Source organism: Tachypleus tridentatus, chromosome 10 (genome assembly GCF_004210375.1).
Source record: "Tachypleus tridentatus isolate NWPU-2018 chromosome 10, ASM421037v1, whole genome shotgun sequence".
NCBI classification, from domain to species: Eukaryota; Metazoa; Arthropoda; class Merostomata; order Xiphosura; family Limulidae; genus Tachypleus; species Tachypleus tridentatus.
In genome coordinates this window covers 78,526,049-78,550,792 of record NC_134834.1, presented here as the reverse complement: position 1 = coordinate 78,550,792, position 24,744 = coordinate 78,526,049, and the positions used below count along the sequence as shown (strand labels likewise).

Genomic DNA, 24,744 nt, shown 5'->3' with positions numbered 1-24,744 from the left:
AAAAGAATAGCCCAAGAATTGGCGGTGGGCGGTGATTACTAGTTGCCTTCCATCTAGTCTTATACTGCTAAATTAAGGGCGGCTAATGCAGCTAGTCTTCATGGAGCTTTGCGCGAAATTCAAAACAAACTAAAGCAGTTAAAGCTGTAATAAAAATCTTTCAAATCATTCTTTGAGAGTTTTGAGGATGTAGCTGTAGTGTTTCTGTATAACATATGAGTACGAAAAGTTGTCAATTTCAGAACGAGTGACATAAAATTTACATATTTTTTGACAACGTTGAAATAAAATTACCATTTTACTAGAGACTAATGTGAAAGCTTTTATTACAGTAATTAGTAGATTATTATATGGTAGAGTTTACTATATTTAACATGTTGAACTGCACTGTACTTACCAAGCACGACTATATTTATTTAGTATTTAGGATTTTATGGTTTTTAAAATTTAGGATTTTACTGCAGTCAAAGTATAGAACTGTGTAGTTTTAGTATATGTAACTGTTTTGAACTTACATCTAGAACTGCGCCAGGTGGTTAAGGCATTCGACTCACAATCTGAAGGACTCGGGTTCTAGTCCCTGCCCCACTCAACATAGCTACTCTTTCAGATGCGGATTGTGATGACTAAGTTCCTTCTCCATAGTGTATGACTGCTAAATTAAGGACGGCTAGCACGGATGTCTTGTATAGCTTTGTGCGAAATTCACAAGAATCAAACATGTAGTACTGTATTGTATTTAACATGTATTCGTGTACTGCATTTAGTGTATAGGATTATTTTGTGTTTGATGCATGGTCCTAAATGAGTACACTGAGATCTAGGATGGTCATAACTTCTTTGCTGAGATGTGTGAAATTTTAACTAAATTTTATTAGAACAATACATAATAATAACAGAACGAACACCGTTATTACTAATTATTAATTTCACGATATGTTGTGTTTTACTTTATTGAATATATTAACACGTTATCATTTTTCCTTCAGCTATATTGAAAAAATGACAACAAAAGCTGTACTGTATTTGCATAACTCTATACATAGTGCATATGGTTATATCAAATATACGAAATAATAGGTTATGAAATTATAGCTTTCACTTAAAATCCATATTCATGATGCCCGTGATTTATAGTCATAAAATGAATTCACGCCTTATCTAGCAATACTGTGATCAGGAACTTCATTTTAAGGCTAATCTCTAAAAGTAACGCTGTCATAAACTTTATTTCGAGACCAATATTCTCTGTCAGTACTTCCAACTAATATCTCCTAATCATCCAAGGAAAGTGATTCTAGAAGGGCACGTGCACTTCTCACGCGGTCAGGGGCGTGGTGATTAAATAGTTGTAATTCAACAGCAATAACGTTTTCGCTAAGTATAATACGAAACTCGTCCATCATTTCTTTTCTACTAACTGAATAACGCTAATATTTTAAAGAAACAAAGAGGGGACACTAAAATGGAAATAATAACTTGTTTCTGTAATGACTTCGATTTCACGAAGTTTCCAAATCACCCAATAAAACCAGGTATATTTAACTGATAAGATTTTTAGCTTTCTACTCTTTGATCGTATAACGATGGAGTTCATAATTCAAGAAAGTTAGCTCCACTGCGTAGCGTTAGAGTTAACGTCTGTTATTAAAGATAAAATATGACAGGTTATTCAGAACGACAGCGCCTTATGGGACTTCTGTATCAAGTTATGACATGTTGTCGCTTTCATAACGACGAAGTTATCCATCACTACTTCTTTGAAACAAAGAGATTCCTCGACAATAATAAGACTACATTGTTGTACAATTATTGAATTGTTAAAAGGATTGTAATCACATTTTATCTTTTAGAAATAATACTCTTTATTTAATAGCAAGCTATCATAGATATTATAGTAATGAAACTTTAACATTCCTAAATTTTAGGGGTAAGTAAAATACTATACATATAACACAAATAAATGTATTCATACGAATGATAAACTATGATGAATAATATGAATACATTTATTTGTGTTTGGTAGCGTATTGCTTGCTATCATTTTTGCTCAGTATATTATAATTGTGATATATAATATGATTTCATTTTAACTTTAATATTACGAAAAACTGAAAACATTAATTTTTTTTCACTCTCTTTGTTGCCGTGTTAAACTGCGTAACCCCTCAAAATAAAAATATCAAAGGCACCTTTACAAATCCGGAACAGCTTAAGCTTTGAAAGTTCGGAAAAAGAAAACTTTTAATCTATTTGCAGAAATTTGAAGTTCCGGTTAATTCTATGACATGACACTTCCCGAATTCAACTTTATGCCTAGTTGAAAATTCTTGACGCCAAATGATATTTATTCATAACAGATGGAGAACACTGGATTTGGACTTTTTGGGTTGCAGTACTTATTGCCTGAAATATAAGGGTGGACGACATTTTGGGCTCTGGGCTGACAAAGGCCTCAACAGATAGACCGGATGTTCTTCCACTCCAATACCTCAAACAAATACAGCACACTACTTTCCCAATCTAGACGTAAAGATTAATGTGACGAAAAAAAAATCAAGCTAAACAATAGTTTCTTAAACATAATCGTATGTCAAAACGTTTCTGTGTGTCTTCTTACCAGTTAAGCTTCATTTAAAAATGAACATACACAGAAGTTTCTGGATTTCAAAATAATAACTCAAGCAGAAGATACTTCACTTGACTGGTTCGTTAAACTCCTTTATTTTGCTGTATTTTGCATGTGAATTAAACCAGTTCATTTGAATTGGACAGTGTCAGACACATATACATAATCTGTTCGTGAAGACATATATTAATTAATATTCATGAAGTTACCACGATTATTAAAACAAATCTTTTCTCAGTTTCGTGACATATCTGTTGAACTCATTCACACATCTTATATGCTTCAGTAATCTATTGCAAGATGGATAACAGAACACTTCACTTAAAGGCTCACGCTACCAAAGGGGTAGAATTTGTGTAGATTATCAAATGCGTTTATTTTTGGTCATCTTTCAGAGGCTCAGCATGGCCGGGTTGGTTAAGGCGTTCGACTCGTAATCTGAGGGTCGTAGGTTCGAATCCCCGTCGCACCAAAGATGCTCGCCTTTTCAACTGTGGGGGTTTTAGAATGTTTCGGTCAATCCCACTATTCGTTGGTAAAAAGTAGCCCAAGAGTGGGCGGTGGGTGGTTATGACTAGTAGCCTTCCCTCTAGTCTTACACTGCTAAATTAGAGATGGCTAGCACAGATAGCCCTCGTGTAGCTTTGCGCGAAATTTAAAACAATACTCTTTCAGAATACGTTTTACATTAAATACATCTATATCTTTTAGTATTCATAATTAACTTTTACATGCATTTGAAGTACAACATTTGTGTTTTCAACAAATCAATGTTAAGGATAATTTCGATACTATTTCCATTACTTTATGTTTCGTTTCAGTTTGTTCTCACAACAAGCACTAATCACATCAAGTGATGCTCTATACTTATACGTCAGCTAAGAGAGGAAAACTCTTGTTGTATTCAAATGAAGGATTGTGAATCACATCTGTTCTTTTGTTTGTACTTTAACTAAGTACAGACACATACTGACAAAATAATAATAATTCCAATCAGATTAAATTGGAGAAATTAGTATTTGCTAATTTTTTCGAAACGCGTGTTTCTACCAGACACTGAGGTTTCGACTTTATGAAAACGTGAAAAACGTAACCCAAAAAATATTCGTAATAAAAAAAAAAGACACAGATGTCCATAGAGGGCATGGATCAATGTGTGTCAAATAGAACACGTAGGTAGGTTCACGTGGTTGGAATTTTTATCATAGTCAATTTAAAGCTTTTTAGTTCAAAAGATGTTAGATCAACATACAAACTATATTAACAGCGTATGTACATAATATTTGAACTTACGTCATAAACGAAGTCAAACAGAAACGGGTAATAATAATAATATGCAATCATATCTTCGAAGAAGGGTATTAGGTTTGAAATAGATGAAAAGAAGCTACATCAGTTATTCTGAATTGAGAAATTAGCATTGGTCAGTACATGATCTATATATATATATAATGACCTCAAAGCTCGTGTTCTTTTGATGAACGGTCTCTTTGTCGTCAACGTTTTTCTCTATTTTCTCGAAACAGTTGACTTTGTGAAACGTTCCCGAAAAACTGTATAAAGTGCCCCTGAAAAGGAAAACGTATATATCCACTGCAGGTTTTATTATAGACCGGCACTCATCAATCAACAACGTTTTCTTAAAATGCACAAGAGAACGCCTTATTTAAAAAAAAAAAAAAAAATCAATAAAATTGTATGAATCTGCCACATTTGATAAAGTTTCTATTTTTAGATAAAACGAGATTCATATTTATTATTTAGGTATTTGATGTCAAAGAAACTAATATATCTTGCTGGTGCCACAGGTCTGCGAATTTAGGCTTCATAAAAGATGGTTTGGTTTTAATAAAAGATTTTTCATAATTCGGCTACGCAGATTCCGAAAATAATATTCTTTGTTTATCACACAAGAACTTTTTTTTAGAAATTAGGAAGAAAGAAAACTTCTTATTTGGACCAACTTATTATTTTTGTTAACAAACGTAATAATAAAAACTGTTCATTGTGGTTAACATCAGGATCAGTGAGGACCCGTATATTTGTTGTTGTCGAATTTATGTCTTTAAGTCTTAAAACTACATGCTGCAGTCTTTCTTTTATTTATTTCGTCTGGAGCATCATGTTTCAATGACCAGCTTACTTTCTCTCTCCCTCTCAGGGTCTTAATGAAACCTTTCCCCTCGTTATTCGCCGATAGCGCACAGACTTTCAGTGAAATAGTTGATATGTGAGGGTAAGAAACGGAGTTTCAAGCTCATGTCATAACTGAACTCTCTGAATTTAACGAGAGTGATATTCACAGTATTTTCGTAATTTGGATACTTATTGTTTTCTAAAAATCTGTTAATAACATCTTTAAGAACAATTCACGCTTCTATATCAAAATTTCTCATTGTCCTTTCGAACTGTACATCCGAAGTCAATTCTCTAATCTTAAGACCAACAAAAATTCCTTCTTTAAGTTTCACTTCTGAAAGAGCTGGGAATTGCCCACATAAACACTTGTCTTTGTCTTAGGCCCTTACAAGCTTCTTCGTCGAGCGAAGTGTTAAGAACAATTACAGAACACGATCTGCTGTGAAATACTCAGAAACTAACTCTTTGTAAACATCCTTCATTTTGAGCCAATAGTCTAGAAGGTAAGCAGCAAGTCAACAAGATCCGTTGCTTATATTCTTGTATGACAGAATAGAGGGATTTGACTCTTACACTTATAACTTACAGATGGCTCCAAAGTACGAAGTGTGAATTTTTCTTCTTCCTCTTCTATTGTTTGTTTGTGTGTGTGTGTGCTAATTGAATCAGAAAAATAGTTCACAAGACACGCAGTTCAATACACTAATGAGCCACGCTCGGCTCATGAAATACAACTAAATATTGTGATTCTTTGATTCTTAAGCTGCAGCAATCAGCTCTCTGTGCAAGGCTCATCACAGAGACAATAGAACCCGAATGTTATAAAACTCTCAGTTTTACCGATATGGCACGAGAGACATGTAAACAATTAAGTATGTAAATATAGTATTGTTTCACTTCAATCTGCAGAACAGAATTAGTTTTAATTGTTTACAGCTGACCGTTCAAAATAACAATAAGTATCTCTGATACATATGGCATTTCTACACACATAGGGTAAAGTAGAACTAATACAACCATCCATAAAGCAATAGATAGCTTCTACAACCGGATCTTGCTACAGATATCAACAAATAGAGTTGACTGGATTTGGAATGTCAAAAATTAAACATTCAAAGTAATTTAGTACCTTTTGTATATAAGGATTATACGCTATGGAAAAATAAAATACTGCTCTATGCATACTTAAAAAAATATATATACTTACACATATTTACCTAACTGAAAATGAAATTGAATATTTATTCTCTCTTGAGGTCCGGCAGAGCCAAGTGGGTTAAGGCGTTCGACTCGTAATCTGAGGATCACGGGTTTGAATTCCGGTCGCACCAAACATGTTCGCCCTTTCAGCCGTGGAGGCATTATATGTGACAGTCAATCCTACTATTCGTTGGTAAAAGAGTAGCCCAAGAGTTGGCGGTGGGTGGTGATGACTAGCTGCCTTCCCTCTAGTCTTACACTGCTAAATTAGGGACGGCTAGCACAGATAGCCCTCGAGTAGCTTTTGCGAAATTTCAAAACAAACAAACAATCTTCTGTTGTTGTTTGTTACAGTAGACCTGCCGTGATTTTTCCATGACATCAGGGCTTCTTCTAAAAACAGTCATGCCACTGCTCCCCATCATTTTGCCCAAGTTTTCATGAACTGATTACCGTCCGCACACTTAAACAGAATGTTGGAACTACAATGGCATATCAGAAATGTATATCGTCAAACTACATATCAGAAACGTATCTAGTCAAACTACATATCAGAAATGTATATCGTCAAACTACATATCAGAAACGTATCTAGTCAAACTACATATCAGAAACGTATATAGTCAAACTACATATCAGAAACGTATATAGTCAAACTACATATCAGAAATGTATGTAGTCAAACTACATATCAGAAATTTATATAGTCAAACTACATATCAGAAATGTATATAGTCAAACTACATATCAGAAATGTATATAGTCAAACTACATATCAGAAATATATAGTCAAACTACATATCAGAAATGTATACAGTCAAACTACATGTCAGAAATGCATATTGTCAAACTACATGTCAGAAATGTATATAGTCAAACTACGTATCAGAAATGTATAGTCAAACTACGTATCAGAAATGTATAGTCAAACTACGTATCAGAAATGTATAGTCAAACTACGTATCAGAAATTTATATAGTCAAACTACGTATCAGAAATGTATATAGTCAAACTACGTATCAGAAATATATAGTCAAACTACATATCAGAAATGTATATAGTTAAACTACATATCAGAAACGTATATAGTCAAACTACATGTCAGAAACGTATATTGTCAAACTACATGTCAGAAACGTATATTGTCAAACTACATGTCAGAAATGTATATAGTCAAACTACGTATCAGAAATGTATAGTCAAACTACGTATCAGAAATGTATAGTCAAACTACGTATCAGAAATGTATAGTCAAACTACGTATCAGAAATGTATATAGTCAAACTACATATCAGAAACGTATAGTCAAACGGAACTGTAATAATTCCAGATTATTTCCGCTATTTTTCTCGTGAAAACAAACGTAAGTAATTGAAGCATGAATCTTCTATGACTTCAAATCGCTCTTTGTTAGATTGTTAAAACTCAGTTCGCTCGGCATGGCCAGGTGGGTTAAGGCGTTCGACTCGTAATCTGAGGGTCGTGGGTTCGAATCGCAGTCGCACCAAACATGCTCGCTCTTTCAGCCGGGGGACATTATAATGTGACGGTCAATCCCACTATTTGTTGATAAAAGAGTAGCCCACGAGTTGGCGGTGGGTGGTGATGACTAGCTGCCTTCCCTCTAGTTTTACACTTCTAAATTAGGGACGGCTAGAGCAGATAGTTCTCGTGTAGCTAGCTTTGCGCGAATTTCCAAAAACAAACAAACAAAACTCAGCACCAGGAGATATGCCAACTTCGTCGAAATGACTGTTGGGGTTGTAGAGTTTCCTTTTGTAAGCACTTTTTGCACTTTTCACATGATGACGCTGGTTCTAGCTATGTGAATATTTTCATCCCATAGAAAACATTGACGTTTCATGTTTTCATAAAGTTGTGTTCCGTGGCTATGCGTTGCTTAAACATTTCGGAAAGATAATCATATACCCTTTCCACCCACTGTTAAGTGTTGGAGGTTTTTTCACAAGTTTATCCTACTCGTGGCAGGTTCTCAACTTGACCAGTGTAGATCGGCCCCTCATACTTTGGCAGGAACTTCGATTTAAACAATTAAACTCTGAACACAATAAAGAGCTCAACGACAAATTAAATTGGCGATGTTCAAAAAAATGAATTTCTCTTTAACCCGCTCGTGATATGGTACAACTAGATTAGCTAAAAATTTAAGCTGCTTTTGATTGGGTAAAGCTTAGTAAAGGTCGTTATATTGTCTTAACTCCTTAATAATAATAATAATTAAAAAAAGAGTGGTCAGCAAGCAAAAACAAAAAACCAAAAGCCCATTTTCTTTAATGGACAGGTGGTTAGGACGCTCGATGCGTAATCTTAGGATCGCGAGTTCGAATTTCCGTCACGCCAAACATGCTCGCTCTTTGAGTCACGTAGCTTTGCCATGGGGGCGTTATATATGAAGATCAATTCCACTATTCTTTGGTAAAAGAGTAGCTCAAGAATTGACAGTGGGTGATGGTGACTAGCTGTCTTCCTTCTAATCTTAAACTGCTAAATTAAAGCCGACTAAGGCGTAATAGCCATCATGTAGCTTTGCGCGAAAATTCAAAACAAACAAACAAAACAGCAAGCAAAAAGTACTTCAAACCAGTGGATCGCACCGTTAGACAAGACATGATGAGATGCAGGCCAGATTCAGTGCTGCTTGCTTCTATATACAGGACAGTTGTAGAATAATCCTCATATTCTAAGGAAAGTATAACTTGTTTACATTTCCTTAATGTATATCTGACCCAATGTAGACTACATGTTTTTAAAACGCATTAAAAATATAAAATTTATGAAAACGTCTTAGTCTCCTTGTAAAGATAAAAAAAACCAGTTTGTTTTCTTTTTTTGATAACCAAGTTTTGTTTCACTCTCGCGCGCCCTCTCCTTTTCTAATTCTTAGATTTCCACCAAACGATTTCTTTATTTCTACAGCATTTTCACATTTAACAAAATGTCTGAACCGATATAATATTCCGCGTGTTAAAGTAGAAACAGAAGAGAGGACCTACCAAATACTACGCTGCACACTGAATATTATTAACATCGTATACTTATAAAAAATAAAGACAAATATTGATTCTTCATATTAACTCGTTGCGTGATTTCAGAGATAAAATCTTTCGCTTCCTTTCACAAAGTACAGTGATAAACAAGCATACTTAGCAGAGAAACGAAAGCTCATAACCAGGGGTGCAGTATGCAAAATAAATTTGAAGGAAACCAGAGCGGTAGCAATTACACTAAGTAAGATCTGTTGGTTTTAGCCTTCTGCGGAATGTTAATTTATTTACTCTACAATAGTTCAAAGTTTTGTGCAAAAACAATTTTAATGTATATATATTACTTCGAATAAATTAGAGTTCAAGCAAGAAAGGCCAGTAAAACATTTTAGCAAAATACTAGATCTAAGTTTGTACCATTCTTTCGAGTCTAATTACTGAATATTCCTGCATAAAACTGAAAATATTACTTTAACAAATATCATTGGAAGCTACGGTATTTAGTGATAAACAATGAAATATGCAAGTCGCGACATCTGTGAGATGTGTCATATTTTCTAACAATATATATTTTAAATATTTACTTATGATTAGTTACCCTAAAAAATAGATATATTTAGTCTTTCTTAAAATGCTTTTAACCATCATGCAACGAGGTATAAGGAAAAGGAAATTGTCTCATAGTTTCAAGAACTTGTAAAACTAAATATCAGAACGGGATAAAAACGATATTAATAAGTTGATTAGGTTATGAAAATAGAAAACTCACCTTTCTGTATGTTTCGTGAATGTTATTATGTATTCTTTAACGAAAGTTACTTCTGTAGCCACCAAAATTCTGATAACAGTTAAGTTAATTAGCCCGAAATATTGCTCTTGTAAAGATTTATTTGTTTGAAATTCAACACGAAGTTACACAATAGGCTATTGGTGCTCTGCTCAGCCCGGTTTCTAGCGTTGTAAGTCTGCAGACATACTGCCGTTCCACCGGAGGAAGCTTTTGTGAAGGATTAATCAACCCATATTAAAATTATTTTAAATTCACTAATCAACAAGTCACTTAGCGACTGTTGCCGATATTAAGTCGCGGTAGAACGGGATGCATTACAACTTGGTTGGTATGAGATAGATAGTGGTGTGATACCACTGGAATTTGATGGCTTTTGGGTAAGTATATAACAGCTATTTTTGATTCAGAATATTCATACACTCAGATCATAAAGATGTATTGAAATCAGGGATATGGAACTTCTAAGAAGGAAATACTTACTGTGGTTAATGGCGTTGGGAAACAGGAATATTAATCAACTTGAGTAGAGAATTATCTAGACAGATCTGCAACAAGTCGTATCCCCACCGTGGTAAACAAAGTGTGGCAATCCGTAACAAGTAAAAATTCATGTATACAAAGGTGACAAAATCCTGCGAACAACAATACAAAATACTCAATAAGGATCTCTGTTTTGAAATGAGCACAATGCAATAGAGGTTCGTTAATACAGGGCTTTCCAGTCATTACCTCCCGTTCAACCTTTTCATACATCAAACATCTGGTGAATGGAACAGGTATTTATGCTACTTCATTTAAAAACATATAACAGCCAGGTTGCTGGACGCAGTGCCTATTGATATTTCTGTGTTATCGGACTGTTAAAATAGGCCCTGAGAAACTGTCCTCCTTATACACTAGATGGATTGTGAGACGTATGCAGGTATTAGTGACTTGCTTTAGACATAAAACCTTTTGACAGAGTATTTTGCAATGGAAAGTACGCTATAGAGATATTGTCAAGATGAACAGTCGTTACATGCATCATGACTGGATGTGGTTACATGGACTGTAACGAAGTGATGAGGCTACAAAATCACAAATCTCTTAATCACTCTTTATAAGAAATGTGAATGAAAACATCTTCGGTTAAAATGATTTTATCAGTATTACAAAGCCTTACAAACAAATCATATTCATAAAGAAACCATTTATTTATTTCTAGGTAAGTCTATAGGGACATTAATTTTACTCACAGTCAAAAAGCACTTTCTTGTGGGTCATTCATATAGGTGGGTGAGCTGAGACATTCAAGTAATACTTTATGTAAACCTATTTAATATTTATTTATTTTCATGTTACTAATTCATGACTTTTTAACCTTTTAATTGTTTTAAATGTAACAAGATAAAGAAAGAACTTGTTTGTTTTAAATTTCGCGCAAAACTACTCGAGGACTATCAGTGCTAGCCATTACTAATTTAGTAGTGTAAGACTAGATGGAAAGCGGATAGTCATCATCACCCACCGCCAACTCTTGGGCTACTCTTTTACCAACGAATAGTGGGATTGACCGTTACATTATAAAGCTCCTACGGCTGAAAGGGCGAGCATGTTTGGCGCGAGCGGGATTCAAACCCGCGACCCTCGGATTACGAGTCGAACGCCTTAACACGCTTGGCCATGCCGGGCCTAAAGAAAGAACTGAGGATTAAAAAAAAACTGTAATAAAGGGATCGTAAAAAGGTGAGTAAACAAAGCAGAAGAAACTGCGAAAATGATTTACTCAAACTAAAGCTACGAGCTGGGACAACGGTAAGTTTGAGGACTCATAACGCTAAAATCAGATGTTAGATTCCCATCGGTTGACACAGCAGATAGTCTGATGTGGCTTTGCTATTTAAAAAAAAACACTTTCACACTACAATAATCTCTCCTTGTTGATTTAGAATTACATTTTGTGGAGTCAAAATAGGGATTTGTATTTAGCGTAAATAATGTCTACAATATCTCCAGCCTTGTTCTCTTACTTTTTGCCCTCCCTATTTGCAGGTTTCTAATTCCCAGTTGTTTTATTTATCTTGTTTCTTGGCTTTGGTTATGCTTGACTACGGGCGAAGGATTACTTGATATGGTAGCTAACCTTGTACATCCTAATGATAATAAACATAGCTAGTAGCTAGGTGATACGGTTCATGATGATTTAGTGCATCTAATCATTAGTTGATCACATTAGTTAGAGATGTAAAATGTTAAGATGCGGTTGTAGATTAACACAGATATTTACTTGAGAATATATTGAGCATTTATAGTTTCAGCGTCTCTAAATTCATTTTATATATACACGTAACGCACAGCAATGTGAAAATATATGTCTGGACTCAGACACAAATCCCACTAAGCGCGTATAAATTATTACTGGTAGAAAAGCAGCTTCTTCCAGTAAAGCTGATACATCTGAAACATTGCTTTAAATAAACATTCGTGTCATTAAAGTGACTATTCTACGAATGTGAGTATTAAAATTCAATATGATTTGTATTGATTTTCTTTAGTCCTTCACTTTATACATATAGTATAGGGGTTGAGTCTCTAAAAACACCGATCATATAGTATACAAAGCATTGAGTATTCTACATATTACAGTTATTTAATGTTCATCTATTATTGGCTGGTAATTCCTGTTTCACCCAGTGCTTTTTTAAATGAACGTTTATGTAAGAATGTTAGCTTCAAGTGGCATTGATAACATTGTTTACACTAGAATTATGATGTTCGTTTTTTATTCAGCTTATACAAATTATGCCACTACCTTATTTAGTATTCTACAAAAGGTATAGATGCAATATACCAAGTTGTTTTTGTTGTAGGCTGGCAACAGAGTAAGATGAATTACAAACGGACCGTTTTGAGAGGATTTTCTTTTCCTTGTAAGTCTAACATGCGTGATTTATTGTGCCTTTTAATGTATGTACAGCCTTAGCAGTCGATAGTAAAGGTTTTAAGGTGTTGCTTGAACTGAATCTTTAATTTTTAAAGTGTTTTTTCCAGAACCTTCTATTAGGGTCACGTGCAATTCCTTGTGATTTCTATTATGAGGCCCGGCACGGCCAAGTGGGATCGCGGGTTCGCATCCTCGTCGCACCAAACATGTTTGCCCTTTCAGCTGTGGGGGTGTTATAATGTGCGGCCAATCCCACTATTCGTTGGTAAAAGAAGTAGCCTAAGAGTTGGCGGTGGGTGGTGATGACTAGCTGTCTTCCCTCTAGTCTTACACTGCTAAATTAGGAACGACTAACACATATATCCCTCGTGTAGCTTTGCGCGAAATTCAAAACAAAACAATTCTATCATGAACCACGGTGGTTAAAGGACTATTGTAAATTTTTTGTTTTAAATCTAATATTAAAGTACTGTCGTGAATTAGGACTCTAAATAATCTTAGAACTGACATACGTTTGTTTAACGCAAACATATAACTATAACGTATGTTAAAGCACGAGGAAACACACACAAACAGTGCTTTTACGTTACAAGTAGTTAATAACAACAACAAACAAAAACGGTCAAATCGACTAGTAACTTGATGAAAATTCGTTTGAAATTTAAGATATCATGGAAAAAAATACTGTCAGTATCTGTCGCTCGAGCTCAAAATAAAATCTTGTTATGTGTACGAATTTTGTTGACATGAATAAGTAAAGAAATTAGTGCGCATACAAATATTGTAGTGCACAGCACAGTCACTTCAGAGTATCTGTCGTTATGCCCTGGCTGTTTACTGAAAGTTTAAGAACTACTTAAAATATTGTAAGTAAACATAATTTCGACATCGAAACATATACACAATCAGAGGCATAGCGGTATGTCTGTGAGCTTACACAGTTAGAAGCCGGGTTTTGATACGCGTGTAATACAGATAGCTCATTATGCTTAACGTGTGTGTGTGTGTTTTTCGTATAGCAAAGCCACAAAGGGCTATCTGCTCAGCCCACCGAGGGGAATCGAACCCCTGATTATAGCGTTGTAAATCCGGAGACATACCGCTGTACTAGCGGGGGGCCATTATGCTTAACAACCAACAAACAAACACAACTAGCATAAACACAACTGTTGCTATGAAATTTTAGAACAAACTGATTTAACCTTGCTCGCGCAAGTTATCTTATACAAATTCTAAGTGAAGGTAGGAAAATCAGACAAATCAATCAGTTACGGTAGATCGATATAATTATTTTGTTAGTGATTCCATAAAGTTGTAAAACTTTATGTACCGAGAACGATACAATAGATAATTCAGAAGTCGAACTGGCATGTTTGTGCACGAATTTAGTATTGTATGACGCGTTTATATGTTTATTTTCAAAAATATATGTTTGGTTTTTCTTTGAGAGTTGTTAAATAAAAAATGTTTAAATTTGGGAGGTAAAAGATAACCGACAAGAAATACGGCACCTTTAATCTGGAAGATAACATATCACTGACAATAAATACGGCACCTTTGATCTGGAAGATAACATATCACTGACAATAAATAATTCGGCACCTTTAATCTGGAAGATAACATATCACTGACAATAAATACGGCACCTTTAATCTGGAAGATAACATATCACTGGCAATAAATACGGCACCTTTGATCTGGAAGATAACATATTACTGACAAGAAATACGGCACCTTTAATCTGGAAGATAACATATCACTGACAATAAATGCAGCACCTTTGATCTGGAACATAACATGTCACTGACAATAAATACAGCACCTTTGATCTGGAAGATAACATATCACTGACAATAAATACAGCACCTTTGATCTGGAAGATTACCGACCAGCGTAACTGTCATTATCGAACAAAAGATATATTCTTTAATGTTGTAATTTTATAAAGTAAGTATTACTGTTTTTATATTGTTCACTTATAAAATTTCTGGTTCAAACTGTTTTCATTTTTCATGAATGTTTAACTGCGTATTTCTTTAATAGCGACAAAAGGAAAAAAAACCTGTTTTTTGACACTTAATGGGTACGAATTTTCACAGCTTACGAATATCTTTAACTTTCATATAGATTGACGAGGATCGTACTTAGTCTTCTCACTGATCACTATGAAAATCAGGGTGGATCTCAGAATTTGTTGAACTCAGTACGTTGCCGAGTAGGGCTGGGCTAGAATTATCGAAGGCTATATGGTAATGTTACGACTAATAAAAACTGGCGAGCATATAAAGCTGACGGGGTCATTCTTTCACTTCATGACTCCATCTCGGATTATTGCTTCTTCGAGTTAGATCAACTGTGAGTCATGCTAACATTTCTTTAGTTATCGACGTTCTGGGTTTATCATCAGTCAGCAGAAGGCTGCTTTGATATTTATTTGACAGCAACTAGATACGTCACCACATCCTAGTAAAGGATTTCTCATAGAAGAAAGCATGGTTCACACTTCCTTCCTGTTCTCCTACCCATTCTGTGACATTAAACAGGCAGCTTGACATCCGAAGTTACAGAAGCTGGTAAGTAGCAAGTTTACAAAAGAATATGTGATACTGGTGATATAGGTTGTGAAATCCTATTGTTATCTGACATTTTACATTCCATATACAATCCAAATTCCTGTTGACTGCCGTTTAACCCGCAGTTCCCTTAATAAAATTTCGTTATATAGAATTACAAAGGTCAGAAGTGCCTTTTTTTTACTTAATTTAACATTATTTTAAATATATCACAAAACTCCGACAACCAATGAGATACGCTTGTTATAGACATTCATACCAATTGTGTCTTGAAACCTGTTATCTCGCCAGTATGTTATTTTATTGTTATAATTATAGTTGAAAAGCCCAACTGTTGGTATATACCATTGTAAACTACGTATTAGAACATTTTATTGTGAATGCCTTCTTTGTAGCACTTTGAGGTAGGTACGTTTCCCCCCTGTATAAATATAATATATTTCATTAAATATTTCACACATTGAAATAACAAGGCTTCACACAGACTAAATACAATTATAAAGAAGAAACGATTACTTCACACATTTCTGCGTTTGAAGATTAATAATATCACTGTGTAAGATTTTGTTTGTTTGTTTTGGAATTTCGCACAAAGCTATTCGAGGGCTATCTGTGCTAGCAGTCCCTAATTTAGCAGTGTAAGACTAGAGGGAAGGCAGCTAGTCATCACCACCCACTGCCAACTCTTGAGCTACTCTTTTACCAACGAATAGTGGGATTGACCGTCACATTATAACGCCCCAACGGCTGAAAGGGCGAGCATGTTTGGCGCGACGTGGATGCGAACCCGCGACCCTCAGAAAACGAATCGCACGCCTTAACGCGCTTGGCCATGCCGGGCCACACTGTGTAAGAACTCATAGAAGTTCATTGCACTCAGTTATATGTGTATAATGATTAATCATATCATTGTATGTAAACTTACAGAAGTTTAGTTCACACATTTTTATTTGTGTACAAATGATATTCATCAGTGTGAGTAAACTTAAAAAGTTCACCTCACATGGTTTTATGTGTATATCTATGTATGTAAACTTACAAGAGTTCACCTCACAATGTTTTATATATGTATATATCTACGTATGTGTATGTTAATATTAACAGAGACAGCGTATGTAGACGTACAATGATTTCTGATGTTTCATATTTCCATAAACTGTAAACTTTATTTCCAAACCACTTATTGAATGGTAGACAGAACACTAATTATATTGTTTACTTATTATCCAATATGAACTAATGTGTTTTATATTAGAAACTCTTTTACCGAAAACGAATAAAAACTACAAGTACATTGAATAAAGAAATAATAATAAATTGGATGAGACACAGTGCTTGAAATAATGAAACACAGTGCTTACTGACTAACCAATCTGCGAATTTTTATTCTCTAAAGTTGTCTGGTCTTTACTATAACGTTACCAGATGGGACAGAGGTAAGTCTACAAATTTATAACACTAAAATCAGGGGTTAGATTCCCTTCGGTGGACACAGCAGATAGCCCTATGTGGCTTTGCTATAAACACACACACACACTTTAATATAAAAAGTTGGGTTCGTTTCTTTCAAATATTTATTCTTGCACCACTGAAACTATCTGCATTATACGTAATTGTAAACAAACATAATGTAGAGAAGGTAGCAAGTCAGAAACACTCACTGACATCTCTTGAATTTCTCTACTTTAATAGTGAGATATGATTTATAATTCACCAACATGCCAAAAATGCGAAGCGCCATTTTTAGCAACGGGATCTAAGCTACAGATCATCAGATTTACAGTCCGGGACCCTAACCACTACGCCACACTCTGTCCACGCTTTTCATTAAAAATATTAATATTGATTATCTACTGAGAAACTAGATAAGAAAGAACAGGTAATCTTCATTTATGTACATTAATTTATTTATTAAACAGAATCAACGGCATTATATGATAATGTAATGATGTTAATTCGACATGAACAACGCGTGTTGTAATTAATTCCCTTGTTCAAGTATGTTATTCATGACAGTGATGTTAGTGAAAATGATAGATTTCATGGCTTTTTACAACATGGGTTTAAAGGCTTATAACATAAACCTTGAGATATAAAAACGCGACAACGTTTTCGAACACCCAAACACATACATAACACGCATAATAGCATCAGTGATGTTTGTTTTGAGTATTATTTTCCATCATGTGGGTATAAAGGGTTAAATGAATCTCTTAAGATAAGCTGGTGTTATATACCGAATAAAAGTAAACACACTTGGTCTCGTAATGAAATGACAACCGAGAACGAAAGATCGATTCTGTTTATGTTGTAAGTTAACCACAAAGCTACACAATGGGCTACCTGTGATGTGTCCATCACGAGTATTGAAACCCGATTTTTAGTGTTATAAGCCTTCTTATTTACTGCTGAACTATTACGAGGGTCTCAAACTGAACAATACTGTTGGTCAAAGTTGTGTTCAACATATATCATAGTTTAATTTAATATTACCTTAAATAGTTATGTATTATCTGTAAATAGTTTTCAGTTTACTTACTGGTTAAAATTAGTATTAGAAGTTATAGCTTTTATACAAAGATAAAACACATTAAGATCATTCTGCAATATACTAGTGTTAACGGTAAAGATTACGCACTGTAAACGGTGTAACTTGTAATAAAATAATTCCCTACAAATGTTGACGGGAATTCGAGATAATTTTTTCCTGCTATGTGTTCAGTTCTTGTTCACTAATCACGAGGACGACACGTGAATTGTATCGAAGGCTAGCTCAATATATAAAATTTTGTTTGTTTGGGAATTTCGCACAAAGCTACTCGAGGGCTATCTGTGCTAGCCGTCCCTAATTTAGCAGTGTAAGACTAGAGGGAAGGCAACTAGTCATCACCACCCACCGCCAACTCTTGGACTACTCTTTTACCAACGAATAGTGGGATTGACCGTCACATTATAACGCCCCCACGGCTGGGAGGGCGAGCATGTTTAGCGCGACGCGGGCGCGAACCCGCGACCCTCGGATTACGAGTCGCACGCCTTACGCGCTTGGCCATGCCAGGCCCAGCATAAAATAAAAATAAAAACTATGTGTAACATATCACAGCTATTTAAATACGTTTTCTGTTAGAATGTTTTCCAATTCTTGAGAAAAACAAATGTAAATATTAATTAAGATTTTTGGAATTGTATATACAAAAAATGTTATAATATATAAAATATAAGAGCACTGTTACTATAATCGCCCTATGAAACTGGCCAAGAAAAATACCTCGATACACCTTAACAAATAGAAATACTATTTTATTTCTTAACCCTACCATTAAGGTACACTATGTATCCCACAAAGGTATTCATGTTCGCGATATTTTCTACTTATACAAGCTTTTTTACATTTTACTTGATTTTTTTATCAATTATAATCATCAGCTCCTTTAAAAACACAGTATTAGATAAATTGCATGTGGTATTTGTACTTTGATTATACTTACGTTTACATAGATTCAGATAAACAAAATGTAATAAATTTATAGCCTTAAAAAAGTCTAAAAAATAAACAAGTGAAACGATGAAAAAAAATAGTTTGAGTTCGTTAAGACTAAATTCATAACCTAAGGTTATAAATTGTTAATGAGACATCTATAGCTATTTAACAATATAGAAGAAAAAATATATTTGGAAAATTTAAAAAATATTTTATTTGAAAAATTTGAATAAATCATTTGCGACGTCATATAGACTGATTGTACGTTATTAAAAATTCGAGACACAAGTCGACTTATATAAAAATACTTTCTAGTACTCTTTGAGTACTAAGATATAAGCCTCATGTATGTGATTATATGTAGCTTTATCAAAGAGTCAGCAGTAATGGGCTTGATATTTAAGACAAAGAAGTGAATTTATTTGTTAATTAAGAGTTCCATAAACAAAGCTTCAGAAGACAGTAACGAATGCAAAAAATAGTATTGACAAAATCTGTTTCCAGACATCGGACATACTTTTATTACATTTTTTTCTTTAGTGCGGGTTAAGTATTGTTTATGGTAAAATATACATTTTTTTTACCCTGAACTTAAAAGAAATCTTAGTTGTCACATTTTGTGCGTAACCACAATACTTAATAATAATATTTATTTCTAATGTCATAAAAATGGTTAACCTTTATACCGTATTGGTATTTCCCCCCATTAATAAACTTAGGTGCTTACAAACACTAGAGTTCTGAGTTCAATACCCGTGGAGAGCACAGTGCAGAGAATCTGTTATGGAGCTTTGAGATCAATCTAAAATACTCATTTTTTAAAATTGATAATGGAAATATTTGAAACAATGTTTTATGTAAATTTCAAGGATTGTAGTGAAATAGTGAGTTACGTTTCTGTAATATAAAGAATTAAAAGTGGAATGAGCGAATAAAACAAAATATGAGGTATATTTCTAGTCTATCTCAAAACGACAACAACGAAAAAGAACTTACCAGTTTTTTTTGTTTCTTAAACTGACTCCAGAACCACGCCAGTCGATAAGCATGTATAAGTTGTGGTTTCTGGAATAATCAAGAGTGAAAGAGACAGTCTCATTTGATAATACTTTGTATGGTTTCGTTGTAGTTCACGAAACGTGAGTCTGGTGAATTGTTTGTTCTGTAATTTCTGGGGTAGCTACACAAAGGCTGCCTGAGTCATACCCAAATTTGAACTAATATACGAGGTGCAATCAAAAAGTTCTAAGACTTCACTTTTATTCTGAAGAATAATGTGCATACATCAGTATTATATGCTATCACCTTCAAAGTAATCTCCTCCAGCTGATACACACTTGTTCCAACGTTCCTGCCATTTTCGGAAGTAGTGCTGAGTCTTCAACTGTTATGTGACTAAGTTTTGGTTTCACATTATCATGGATGGTTGGAATGTCATCAAATATCTTTCCTTTGAAATTAATTTTGATTTTTGAGAACAGAAAATATCACAGGGGGCAAGATCTGGAGAATACGGGGTGTGTGGTGTCAAATGAATGTTTTTTTTTTTTTCTGCCACACATTCTTAAACAGACACAGCAGTGTTTGTGAAGGCACGTTGTCATGGTGAAGAAACCAGTAACCACTCTCCCACAGCTCGTGGTGATTTTTCTAACTTTCTCCCTCAAGCGAATTAAGACCTCTTTATAAAAGGCCTGGCTAACTGTCTTTCACCTTAGAGATTTTTTAATCAGTGGACGAAGTCGACGGTCGCCCAGAACATGGGTCATCTTTAACCGATTCCCGGCCATCTTGGAAACGTTGTATCCACTCATAAACGACAATTTTACTTACGCAATCATCACCAAAGGCAGTTCTTAAGATTTAGAGGATTTCTGTTCCTCATTGTTCACACAAAACTTGATGCAAACAGGTTGATCTTCTTTTCTGTCCGTTTTTATTACGACAGGGCTAGAGATACGTTTATCTAGGGTATGAGGTCTGGAGAAATGACTTGTTCGTGAGGTAGATCACTATTTGCACTTTGTACACATCTCAGTGAACCTCACTGCCTCTGTACTGTCACCTGTAACAGAAGAAGTCTTAAAACTTTTTTATCAAACCTCGTATTAGAGGGTAGGCATATGGCCAATAGCCCAAATCTTGAGCTACTCTAAACGAAGAGAGGGATTTGGTTATTACTTTTGTAATACACTCACAGTACATAATGCATTTTCTCGGCAATGGGACACGAATCATGGTCCATTAGATACACAGTCAGGAACAACAGTAGCATAAAGAAATTCTAGGACCGAGTAAAATGAGAAAATAAGGCTTAGTAAAGGCTATTAATTCATTTGGTTAGTTGGTTGTCATAAACCTCTAGAAATAGAATCTAATCACAAATATTCACTTTTAACTTTGCATTGTCTCTTAAAAACTTACTTTCCAGAAAGTATGTATAAGTATTCACATTATGTATTGGCAGTGCTATTTACAGAGAACAGAAAAACAATTATCGACCAAATTTTACTGAAATTGTTATATGAAATTCGATATAGCTACAATACTTTACCCAGCTCTTAAACTGAAATTACAATTATAAAAAAAAGCAAATATAAAGTTTGCGCCATCTATCGATAATAATGAGTAATACACTGTTTGTTCATATTCTCGCTCACTAACGTTTTGTGGGATTGAAAAGTTTTGTTACGAGAAGACTAGTTTGGATTTTCACTACTCATAATAAAACAAAATACAAAGAAAACTTCAAATATAAAAAGCTGAAGAGGAGAATTTAATAAAATAAAAAAATTAGACGTGTTAGTATCATAAATAACATGTATAAGTTTACTGCTAAGTTTGAAACATAACCAAATAATCTGATTTACAACAATTTTTATACTTTAGTGTCTCAGTTGATCCTATAAATAAATTATGTTGGTTTTAGGCAAAAATATGACTTATGCAAATTGATATAATTTTATCCTGATACCAGCTCTAGTCATTATGAAGTTGTGTTCATGTACGGGATGATAGGTATGGAAGATATTTGCAATACCAGTAATACACCAACTTATAACTTACACACAACTCCTTAACCTCAAACAAAAACATAACATCAAATTTTCTTTATCATTTTTAACTGGATACTCAATGCTTCGCTTTACAGCTTCTTCAGAAAGTATAAAAGATACTTTTCTTCTTCGTTCATTAAACAATAAAAATTTGACTGTATGGCAGTGATTAGTTCAACATTTTAATTGCAACATTAAAATTCAAGTGAATTAATATACATTTCAAGCGTTAAAAAATCAAACACATAAAACACCGAATTTATTATTATGTAATTAACCATACTGAATTATAAGTATTTTCCAAGTGTAGTTTTAAAAAAAAAAAAACATAAGTAAGTTAACAACTGCAAACTGCAAAAATGTAAACCAGTTTGTGTTTGAGTATAGAAAAAAATCGCCTTCACAACCTTCCTGAAATTCTTATAGAGATATCACTACAGTTGCAATGTTCTACCTGAACGTAACCCGGAAACTGCAGAAAAATGAGTGTTATCTATCTGGTAGAAATGAAAACTATTTTTAAAAGCTAAATTTCTTTCTTAAAGTTTTACCGTTAGGTGAGTGTTAAGTTTACTGGCTTTGAAACACTAAAATCCGGGTTTAGTTCGTCTCGGTGGACAGAGCACAGATATAATGAAAACAGTTTATCGTGGCATATGGAATTTTTTTTAAGTTTCTATTCCAAAATAATTCGCAAATAAAGTAATATTCATATCGCATATCTTGACATGTAAGTCGATTTTGTTAAGGCATTACATTCTTTTAAGATAGGAGATTTGACAAACCGAGTATAGGTTTTTCTGTTTTCAAATTTGGGGAAATTACCTCATAAGGGTTGTAGTGTTGTCTTCTCGGTAACATATTCAACAACTGAAGGTTCAAATATACGATATACGAGTCAAAATTCAAGATTCAGTCGTGAAATATGTCGAAATAAAAAAAAATGTCTGTGCTACGAGTTGAGAATTCAGTGTAAATGAAAACATTTTCCACGACTGGCGAAAACAGATATAGAACAAAGTATGCTGCTGGATGTAGAAAAACTACTTTCTGGCCTGAACTGGAAACGGCCTCGCGAAAGGACGCAAACCGCAAATGTGGTCCGATTGCAACAAGAAATAAAATTATTCTATAAGTCATGGCGTGAGCCAAGAAGAGAAATATCTCTGCTGCTCATCAGAGTTGGTGTTGCTGTTTCATGGAGCGACACAACTTGTTCTTACGACACAAAATCATGCTTGCCCAACAATGGAGGAAAGCGTCTTCGACCATCAAATAAGTCAAAATTTTAATTCAAAAAACCTTTTGGCAGCTCAGATTCTGAAGATGAGAACACTATGGGTTTTAAAGATCCCTGTAATACTGCTATATAAGTTTCCTGTAAGTATTCATCTGTTTTTAGAAATACGTATATAATGTATAGGCTTTCCGTATAATATTTGGTTTTTTGGGGAGAGGGCTAGAATTGTATTACGGTGACCAGAAAATTACACAATTTTTTTTGCCCAGATTTGGTGCAGTCCATTTAAACGCCGCTATACATGGTATTATATTTAGTTTTGATAGAAGTTGCTTTACGCTGCCTATAGAAACACACATATATCACTGTAAAGTAAATATTGATATTCTGTATAGTAAAAAGAAGTTGACATTCATTGTTCGTTTGTTACACAATGGAATAAACGTAATTGATTGCGTTGATCGAGTTTGAAGAGTTTTAGTTTTTAAAGAGTATTAATTCTTTAAGTACCTCAAAACCTTGTTGGTTTTTTTTTTTTTGCAAGTGAAAAACTACATAACGGACCATCTGCTCTGCGTCCATCGCGGGGAAAGGAACCTCGAACATTAATGTTACAACGGTTAGGTGGTTGTTTTATTGTTAAGCGCAAAGCTACACAATAAGCTAGCTGTGGTCTGCCAACCAAAAGTATCAAAACTCGATTTTTGGCGTTGTCAGCTGTCACTAATACCACTGAGCCAATGAAAGGAAAACCACATAAAAAGAATCAGATGAAATTCTGTCCTCGAGGGGTCGTTTCATAGGTAAACTAGCCAGTTGAAAATATTGTGAACATTTTACTGTTGTTTTTTATATGCCTTACAGTTGTGAGATACAACACACATTTGTTTGTATGAAAATTGTCTCAGTTTAATAAGTAAGGTAAATATGAAAGATAGAACTAATATAAGTGAAATTATACGAATTAAATATATGTATCAGTCTCACAACAGTGATTATATTTCCTTCGTGGATTTAGCTTTTGAGGATCTACTAATGTATACCCTGTACTTGTACCATAATAAAATGTATTCATATAAATGTATATATATATTTCTATTTGTAACATATTCTTATATGTTTACAGCTATTTGTTTTACATCAGAGCCATAAAGCCAGCCTTGGATGGGATGTACTATCACTGGTTAACCTCCAGCAATCTGCTGGTACTCATGATACATCAGAGAAGGTTCAACCAATTAAAGGAAAGTTTCCTATATAATGACACAACAAAATGCTCTAGACAACTCTCGAATCCGCAACCTTTGAACTATACTAGCTTAAAGCACTAAATACTGTAGACATCTGCACACATACACATATGTGTATGTCTAAAACATTAGAAAGAGACTCAAAAAATCAAAATTATTATTATTTATTACTGTTATTGTCATCATTTTTGTAAAGTTTGCATTACTTTCATCATTGCTGTTTTATAGTGTTGATTAAAACGTTGCTACTTACAATTAACATGTTTGATAGCTTTATAACTATTTATTTGTGTATGTAGATCATGTTGTCTCATACCCTGAATATGACCCAATGGACGTAAGTATCATCAAAGAACAGGGAAAAGTCTAGCGGCCTATCATGTCTATGTGTAAGTGATGGATGGATTCGACGCATATATTTTCAAACTGCACTAGTTTAATACTTGTTTTCAATATCG

The 24,744-nt window shown here is 34.2% G+C and overlaps 3 long non-coding RNA genes across 4 annotated transcripts in view; 2 read left to right on the top strand and 1 right to left on the bottom strand.

Annotated features, from left to right (window-relative positions):
- The window catches only part of LOC143229660 (uncharacterized), a 39,698-nt gene extending 36,844 nt beyond the window's left edge, over positions 1-2,854 (top strand). Inside the window, exon 3 of one of the 2 annotated variants that reach the window (XR_013015988.1) lies at positions 2,361-2,854. This is a non-coding gene — a long non-coding RNA (uncharacterized LOC143229660). Of the gene's footprint in view, positions 1-2,259 lie in introns of both variants that reach the window. The other variant, XR_013015987.1, reaches the window with a different exon arrangement.
- Positions 2,855-13,391: 10,537 nt separating this feature from the next.
- LOC143229658 (uncharacterized) lies at positions 13,392-14,931 on the bottom strand. The gene is made up of 2 exons (XR_013015985.1): positions 14,289-14,931; positions 13,392-14,241 (listed from the first exon to the last, which is right to left on the bottom strand). It is a non-coding gene; the product is annotated as an uncharacterized LOC143229658 (long non-coding RNA).
- A 197-nt stretch (positions 14,932-15,128) lies between these two features.
- On the top strand, positions 15,129-24,516 carry LOC143229659 (uncharacterized). The gene is made up of 3 exons (XR_013015986.1): positions 15,129-15,259; positions 23,581-23,839; positions 24,163-24,516. It is a non-coding gene; the product is annotated as an uncharacterized LOC143229659 (long non-coding RNA).
- Positions 24,517-24,744: the final 228 nt, after the last annotated feature.